Genomic DNA, 9,158 nt, shown 5'->3' with positions numbered 1-9,158 from the left:
TCCCTTATTTGCTTCTGCCTTGTCTGTTCGCTTGTGTTTCCTTTAGTTGGTGTGCATTGAGCTCTCTCTGAGCACTGTACCCATAGTTGATTTGATGAACAGCCAAAGATACAATATGTCACAGCAGCTGCAGGAAACAAAGTAAACCTGATAATTCCTCTACAAAGCCTTTCTGAAGTTCTGTTAGCAGCAAAGCTAGTTTAAGACGTGATATATGAACAGCAGCTGTGTTACAGCAGAGTTCGAAAACACACTGCCGACTTATAGACAGCCTTACTGCAAAGGGTGTGTTGGATATATGCTAACTGTAATGTCACACTGCTAACACGGAGGGAAAAGCCTTCTTCACACAATTAGAATATAGGGAAAGACATGGAGCTCTACATGTTGAAAGGCTCCTCACTGACAAGTGAGGAAAACTGTGATGTGTACCGTTTTGTATAACAAGACTACTTTGGGCTATTTTCTCAGACACATAATAAAAATAAGAATAGTCATTGACTTTTGTGTGGAGAATCTCCATTCAGACTTCAGTCTAACTCAAGAAAATTGTTAATAGTGTTTGCCTGCATGTGTATGTGCACAGAACGTTAATGCATACAGTATGTAACCTATAAGCTTAAACAAATAATAAATGTAATGTAAGCAAATTAATTAAGTTAATGAAGTTTAAAAGTAATAGCTAATAGTAGTTCACATTGTTCATTTTGCTATTTTACTTTGAGTAATGTTCCTTTAACATGTGCAGCATTACTGTAACAGCCAATCAATGTAACTATAGCGCCACAGTAGTTTCAAGTTATGAGCAACAGAAGCTGAAAAGGAAAATAAGAGAAAAGAAGCAAGTTTTGAGGAATGTAAACCTTTCTATTTTCCCATTTTTGGAGGATTTTGTGTTCTGTCTACGTTGCTGGATTCTGGTTTTTGACTGAGTTTTGAACAAGGATTTGGTGAGTTAAGCTATTTTTTAACGTGTCAATTCACATGCTATTTCTTTGTTTTTCAAGCTGAATGTGCAACCGAAATTGCCAGTAGCTAAGCTAAGACAGCATGAAGAAGTTTTAGGTTGTGTAATTGTGTTATTTTGTTTTTTTTCTGGTGTAAAATGAATTAAGAAGCTTCATACAACAGGCATGGTCAAGTTTAGCCCTGTGAAATGAAGTGAGACGAAAGGTGCTGCTATTTCAGGGTGCGGTTCAGATTGTATTGTCATTTAACCTGTATTAAGGTGCAAGTCCTCCTCAAGCACTTAATTTTGTTACTAAATATGTAGGACTAAAATATTTGGTAACACTTCATAATACAGCCCGCCTTTTACGGTGTAACTTCCCATCACTTACCATGTAATTTCCCGGAACTTACGGTGTAACTTCCTCGTATGAATCTGTACATATAAAATACTTTCCGGTTCTTACTGGTACTTAAATGTAGGTACAGCGGAAGAAAATGAAACAACAAGAAACAAGGGAGTAACAATTGCGGTTTTAAAGTGTAACTTCCCAACTTATGGTGTAATTTCCTTGTATGAATCAGTACGTTACATGTGTATATGTGCACTAAAATCAAATGTTTTTGCTCGTGGCAGTTATGACAATCATTTTTTTATGCATGTGTGTTTGACAGGCAAGCTTCACCCACACTCAAGAGATTTATTATGCTTATGTCTTCTACTTCATTGTATGAATTTGAATAGAACAAGTCGAGAAATGGGTCTATACTTTTGAAAATTGGCTCCTAGCAGCCATGTTGGTCCAGCACTGCAGCAGCTCATAACAGGCAATCTTACCTCTCTCCAGTGCACAGCTAGGAAAGGCTTGTACTGTCATCCGAGGATGAAAAAATAACAATACAGTGATGTAATAATATACATAGTATATCTTTAATTACACAATAATAAGGTACGCAGGAAGTTATGAAAAATGATTTTATTCTTTAATTACACATAAACCACAACATATGTGCTGTTCTCCCAGTCTTACTCTGTAGGTACAGGCTAGTTACCCTATAAGTACATGATAACAACAGGGAGCGGGCTGTATTATTAAATTCACACTGTTCTCCCAGTCTTACTCTGTAGGTACAGGCTAGTTACCCCATAAGTACATGGTAACAACAGGGAGCGGGCTGGATTATTAAATTCACACTGTTCCCCAGTCCTTGCTCTGTAGTTACAGGCTAGTTACCCTATAAGTACATGGTAACAACAGGGAGCGGGCTGGATTATGTTCTCCCGTCCTTACTTAGCTGTTTGGTTCTGTTACCTTTCATGTCACAATCTAACAACATGCAGCGTGCCATTAACAACACACCGGACCAACATTTCGAACAGACAATGAGAAAACATTATTGAACATGATTAAATAGAATATGTTTCATTTATAACTTCTTAACTATATAAACTGCTATTATACAATATGTCATTACCATGTACTTATAGGGTAACTAGTCTGTACCTACAGAGCAGATTTTAGTGCACATATACACATGTAACACAGCATCTGGCGTAGCAGATGAGCCAAGTTACCCCAGCAGTTTCATCCAAACTTACTGAACAAGGAAGACGCTAATATACATCTCCATTTGTGATTCACTACCAGCATTTTTAAACTGACGTTAAGCTGCCATTGACTGTTCTTACAGATATTGAGGGACCTTCTTTGCATTTTGTTCAGTAAGTTTGTCATTGTCGTCAGCTAACTTGTGTTAGCTAGCTAGCTAACCTTAGCCTACTGTAAAACTCATAGCCTGGTAGGGCAAATTAATTATTTATAAATTAGATTTTGTGTTGGCAAGACCATACTCAATAAGTATTCAACCTACAAAATCATATTTTGATGTAAATATTAAATTTATTAGCCAGTGTGGTATATTGTTCTTGAAAAATCTTTGTAATTAACATATGAACTAGACAGTCAAAGACAGTCAGCAATTGTACAGGCTGTTGTGTTACATCTTAATTTAGCTAAGCAGATATTTGTCTGATATTTGCTCTCAGTCATGTACCTAGTGATACACTGTATCTGAAGAATAATAATTTTCTGAACTTTAGCTAAGGATACTGTGAAGTAACATTTATAATTATACAGATCAAAGGAGGAAAGTTAGTTATCTTTCGTGTTTCAGTGGTCACATACACTTAAGTTGAGTTCAAACTGATCTATATACATTTAATTCACTCATGATTCTCACATCATTATTGTATTTACAGAAGCAGCTAGTCCCACAGCTACTGTACAGTGCAGAAGATGAAGACATCTCCAGCCTTGACAGCGGACCCTCTACTGTTTATGTCCGCCCTGCCAGTCTTAACAGATATCATAAACATTTATATTTTATTAATGTACTTCTTACCTGTGCAGATCTGGCTGTGATTCCTCTCTTCTTTTTCTCAGTATTAATGTGAAAAGTTAACCCCATATTACACATCCAATTAGTGACAACATTAAAGCCAATGTAATACAAGGCCAGTAGACTTGTCATCATGGATTATTATTACATTTTTGGTTGATGTGGACACTTGATAACACAAATAGCATTGGATAATGTTAGTAAACTGATCTAATTAAGTTCAGGTTCTCTTCAGGTAGTGTATAATATGAAGGAAAACAGCAACAAATTAAAAAGCTGATGATCCCCCATGAACACACCAACACAGGTGCCATCACACTGTGTCCTGAATGGGTGGAAAGAGAGGATGATATTCAACTAAGGAACGGTTGCTGGATGTCCTGCAGCTTCTACTTCAGTCCTGCATCTGCTCTTCATCACTCATATATTCTAAAATATCCTTAAATAAAGCTGTGGAGGGGGTCTTTAGTATTAAATTATATAATTGGTTATCAACAGTTATTAAGTGTCAAATCAGAATCAAGAACTTAATGTTTTTAAGAAGCTATACTAATCTGGTGGATTGGATAACATTGATAGATGTGAAGTGAGGATATTAAAAAAAGTCATCAAAGTCTTTCACAGGTCTAAGAGATTGTCAATAATCTAATTTGTACCTTGAGTATAAATGTGGGCTTAATAATATCAATCATCAAGCTGTAATGCTACATGATGAAAGCAAGTTGATTTAGCAAAGAAAAAACCTTGGAACGTTACTGTGAGACAAAAGACAGAAATCTGAGCCAAAGTTAAAGTTTAACTTCATGAAACTTTACCAGGCTACTGCATTATTCAGAAACTGTTATTACTTAAATGTAATAATGGTTATGGCTGTAGCTAGCTAGTTACCAACTGGTTTTGGCTGGTTTACCTCTCCGTTGGCTCCTGAGTTGATTCGGCTCTCGAATACACATAACACATAACATTCATTCTCCAACCTGTATCCCAACACATGTACATGTATTTCCCATAGATGTGGCCATTGTGGCTCTATGTGTCATGCTAATTTTGCTCTCTCCAGCTCCGTCATAGAGATTCGGGGGATTCACAAAAATACGTTTATCGCATAAAACAATGATCATCAGGGCAAACTGCTGAGCTGATTTTTACGTGAATCACTTCAAAATAGAGATACAACCGGCTGTATCTGTCCTGCTAGAGAGGTAGTAACTTGATGACTAGACGAAATTGAAAGTGTATTTTGAATTTTGTATCTTGATTCTGTATTGAAGTGTATTTTATTTCATGTATTTTGTGCCAAATTGGTAATGTGAATGGGTTGTGTTACTGTAAATTCTAAACTTTAGGTAGTGGTTAAGTAAACTAACGGGAAGGTTGAACTGAACTCTTAAATGGGCCTAACTAAGATAAAATAAGATCTTAGAACTGAGACAACTCTATGAGAAACTAGAAAAAATAGGGAGAAATACTTATTTTTCTGAGATTTGGGATTAATTTTTGGATGTTTTCAAGGGATTTAAATGCACAATTCCTGTGTGTGTGTGAAATGTGTGATTTGGTACCAATCTCTGTGTATGTCTACAACAACAATTTCTACATAAATAAGACGGCAGTTCAAACTTACCTCTTAGCCTGTGGTCTGTTATTCTTGAGTTTTAGTTATAAACTGCTTCTCTGAAACTAGACTCTGGTCCTAGCTACTGTAAATACCTACAGTGCAACAAATGGCAGAGGCACGTCTCATATCTCTGAATCTCACAACATTCTCTAGTCACATATACTGTATGCTCCTCAGTTTTTCACCTTATTTAATCTACATCACTTAATCGTTGTGTTTTTTTCATACACCTTTCTCTTGTAAAGTACATCACTCTTTGCCAGGACACACGGTAAAATAATCCAGTGTCAGTGTTTCCTGTATGTGTATGCGTGTCTCTTCTCAGACACACACATATGTACACATTGATGGATATGCTGTACATACACAGTCATAGCTTGTACAGACTGAGGTAAGTTTGACTTTGACTTTGAACACTGGTATGGTGAGAGAGAAGAGCCAAATGTGTGAATGTACAAAGAGTTATCTCCCCCACCCCCACCTCCCCGCTGTAAACTCCACCACCCACAGCTGCACACACTTCTCCTGTCACGGTGATAATCTCTTTGTCAGGAGCCGTCTGTTAGAGATTTGTCCGTCTGATTCGGTGAACGTCCGAGTGGCAGGTCTAGCTGTAGTGCCACAGGGTGTCCGTGGGTCACTGTGTGTGTGTGCGTGTGTGTGTGTGTGTGTGTGTGTGTGTGTGTGTGCGCATGCACACCCACTGCCATAGGTGGTGGGATCTCCGTCCCTGTCAGAGTGTGTATGTCGCTTGTCTTCAGACCTCTGTTTTGTGACAGAAGAGGAATGTTGAGCAGAGGAGGAACAAGGGACTGTTGCAGTTGTTTCATATGCTTTTCTTTTGTTTGAGCCCATCCTTATATTTCCTCATGTTGTAGGCGATATGATTAGAGATAGACCAGTACTCAATGTGGAACAAGAAGGTTTTTATCATTCCCTTCACAAGAAATGTTAAATAGGAAATGTATGTCCACTAGATGGCTCTGCTTTCTGCATTAAAAGTAATTTGTTACTTTGCTCAAGCAAATTGAAAATCATATTTATCAGTGTTTAAAACGTAACTATAACTATACACTATAAAAATCACTATGTAAAACTATGTTTCTGAGAAAAGACCATTGATAATGTTTCAGTAAAATTGCTTTCAGCAGTAATCAAATGACAAAATTTGGAACATTTCATTTGTTTATCATTTGCAAACGTTGCCAAATCTTCATTAGCCTATATGTTTTTTGTTAAGTCTGTGCTCTTATATAACGTGAAGCATGTTGTTTTACGAGGGAGAGAGAGAGAGATGTTTTTTCTGGTAACCTCCACGTTTTGTTTTTACATACTGTGATAAGTAGTACTTTTATACTGCTTGGCTGCAGTAATTGGCACTTTAACTATGCTAGTGGCATGGCTTTAGGGGTGGCAATGTCAGTCTGTCTGTCAGTTCACCATTCTGGTCCAAACTAAAAGATCTCAACAACTATTGGATGGATTGGCATGCAATTTTGCACTTGCATTCATAGTGCCAGTGGATGAATACTAGTGATTTTGGTGATCCCATGACTTTTAGTCAGGGGCCATCATGAGGTTGACATTTTTGTTCTTTAGTGAAATATCTCTACATCTACATCTACTGGATGGATTGCCATGAAATTTGGTACAGATATGCACAGCGCCCAGGGGATTGGCCCTAATAACTTTGACTAACCTAAATGACTTTTTCGGGATATGTTTTCACTTATCTGGTGAAATATTTCAGTATATAATCTACTCTGTGAATTGGCACTCTTGTTTTTTTTTTTTAACAGATATTCATGGTTCCCAGATGATATATCCTAAGGACAAAGGAAGTTAGGTGATCCCCTGACTTTTCATCTAGCACCATCATTTGGTCAAAGTTTAAGTTTGTCCAGTACTTTGGTTTATGACCCAATACCTGCAAAACTAATGACATTCCTATCATGGTGAACATGGTAAAAATTAGACCTGCTTTGCATCAGCATGTTAGCATTGTCATTGTGAGCATGTCAGCAGATATTCACATTTGGCTCAAAGCACCACTGCCTAAGTGCATCTCCACAGAGCTGCTAGTGTTATTTTTTCTCCCGCCTGCATTCTGTGACGACCCGTCCCTACTCTACAGGTCTTCGTGTAATGCCGGTGGGAAAACAAATAAGGCAAGCTGCTAGCATGGCTGTGGACTTAGGTTTCTCCAAAAAGGGGCTGTAAAAAGTATTGTATTCTCCAGTACCATCTCTCATGTACTGGCTAAGTGGAAATCTGTTTGAAATGATAAGTTCCAGCTTGTTACTTCGTCACACAAGTTTACTCCATGTAGAACTTTTTGCACTTTTGCTAACTAATTATTTTGGTGATTTGATTGCTGCCAAAAATCTTTCTTCACTTGATCTGATTGTGTTTTGCATAGTGTACATTAAATATTGATCAGCACTGTAATTTCTCTGCAGAAGAGAATCTGCCATATTATGTGAATACAAATGTAATCCTTTTTTCACTTTCTTTCTCGTCTTAGGAGAATTCAAGTTCTACTACAAAAACCACCAACAGAATATTCAGTATCTTGCTCAGGGACACTAATGCATTTTGTATTACAGGGACCTGAACCATGGCTGTCTGATGAGAGGATGGTCAGGTGCAAACAAGGTTTCTTACTTAAAATTTTTATTAATTTCATTTGTCTGTGCTTACTTTAAGGAACACCAAAGATCCAAACCTGAAACTAGAATGAATAGATTGTCAGATTAATATGATATTATATGTTGAAGTGACAAAAGTGTGGAGATATTAATAGGCAATAAAATATGGAAGATATTACATTCTGTCGCAATTGGATTAGAGATGTTTAATAGATCAGAGAGTTCTCTCTTTATGAACAATAATATAAATTCTGACATAGCTGTAATTGTTGGGTTGAGTTATTGTTGCTCAAAGCTCTTTCTTTCTTTCTTTTGCCTTTCATATCTTGCCTCCCGACACCTTCTCCTTCCTCTATCTGTTGTTTGGTCTCCTCTTGTCACTCCACTGCAATCATCTTCGCAGGGGGGCTTGTCATCTGTATCTACTCATATCCTACAACCTCTTTTGCTCTGAGCACTACTGCACTTAAATGTCAGGGCTGATGAGCCTGCCACACCCACCTGACACATCAGTTCAGTGCCTGCTAAAAGCTTTTATGGAACAGAGTGTGAGCCTGGTGGTTGATAGAAATTAAAGAGCTTTTCTCTTCTTTTTTAGGGATTATGGCTCTAAAGGAACAACTTCTGGTAAGAAATGGAAGGAGAGAGACTGAGATAGCATAGGGTATGATTGGTTGCCATCTAGTGGTCAATGTGGTCATCTAGCCATCAAGCTCTTGCTGCCACATTATCAAAGAGGGAGAGAAAGATACAGTATATGAACTCTCACTGGATAAACTGTCATTTCTCACTTATCAAAGAATAATGGAGTCATTTAAGAAATCCTACATATTTCATATTTATTAGTCCTCCCCAATGTGTACAATTGGAGTGAATTTTTCAATTTTAATTGTATTGGAAACAGTTTCTTTCAAAATAATTTAATAACTGAAAGCAGTCCAGTGTTATGTGTCAGTGTCAGTGTTATATATTAGTTTATTTTAGTGTTGCAGGTGAAACATTTTTCTGAAGTTATTTCGGGTGTGACCGTGTACTGAATATGTACTGACATGATAATGCATCAACTGGACTATAGTACAGAGGGCTCTTTGTGACACCTTTTTTCTTTTTTTCCCCATATTATTACATGACTATGGTGAGATCTTTAAAAGCGGTCATTCAAATGTTGCAATAAGGACATGTCTTGCAGAGTGACAAATACAAAAATGATATTACGGGAAAGTAGGATAGAAAACGGTCTCATGTTTTGTATGACTGAAATGGCTTGTTCCTAAGGCCTTCAGGGGCATGAATCCCGTAATAGATTTGATCCTTTGTGTGTAACAGGAGGATGTTTGAATATCCACAGTAATAGTGGAAATTGTCTATTAGAGAACAAAATAATTTTGAGTCACTGAACCGAGAAAGAATTGAGAGGAACTGGTGAGATATAAATCGGGCAAAACTAAGAGTTATTCCAAATATCTAACTAATATCTTGGACCAAAATGAAGATGTATATTGACATCCAAATATATAGTACAAATATGTCCCATCCTCAGTCTG

Source organism: Thunnus maccoyii, chromosome 1 (genome assembly GCF_910596095.1).
Source record: "Thunnus maccoyii chromosome 1, fThuMac1.1, whole genome shotgun sequence".
NCBI lineage: Eukaryota > Metazoa > Chordata > Actinopteri > Scombriformes > Scombridae > Thunnus > Thunnus maccoyii.
The sequence above is the reverse complement of the archived record's forward strand: the minus strand, read 5'-3'. Positions refer to the sequence as shown.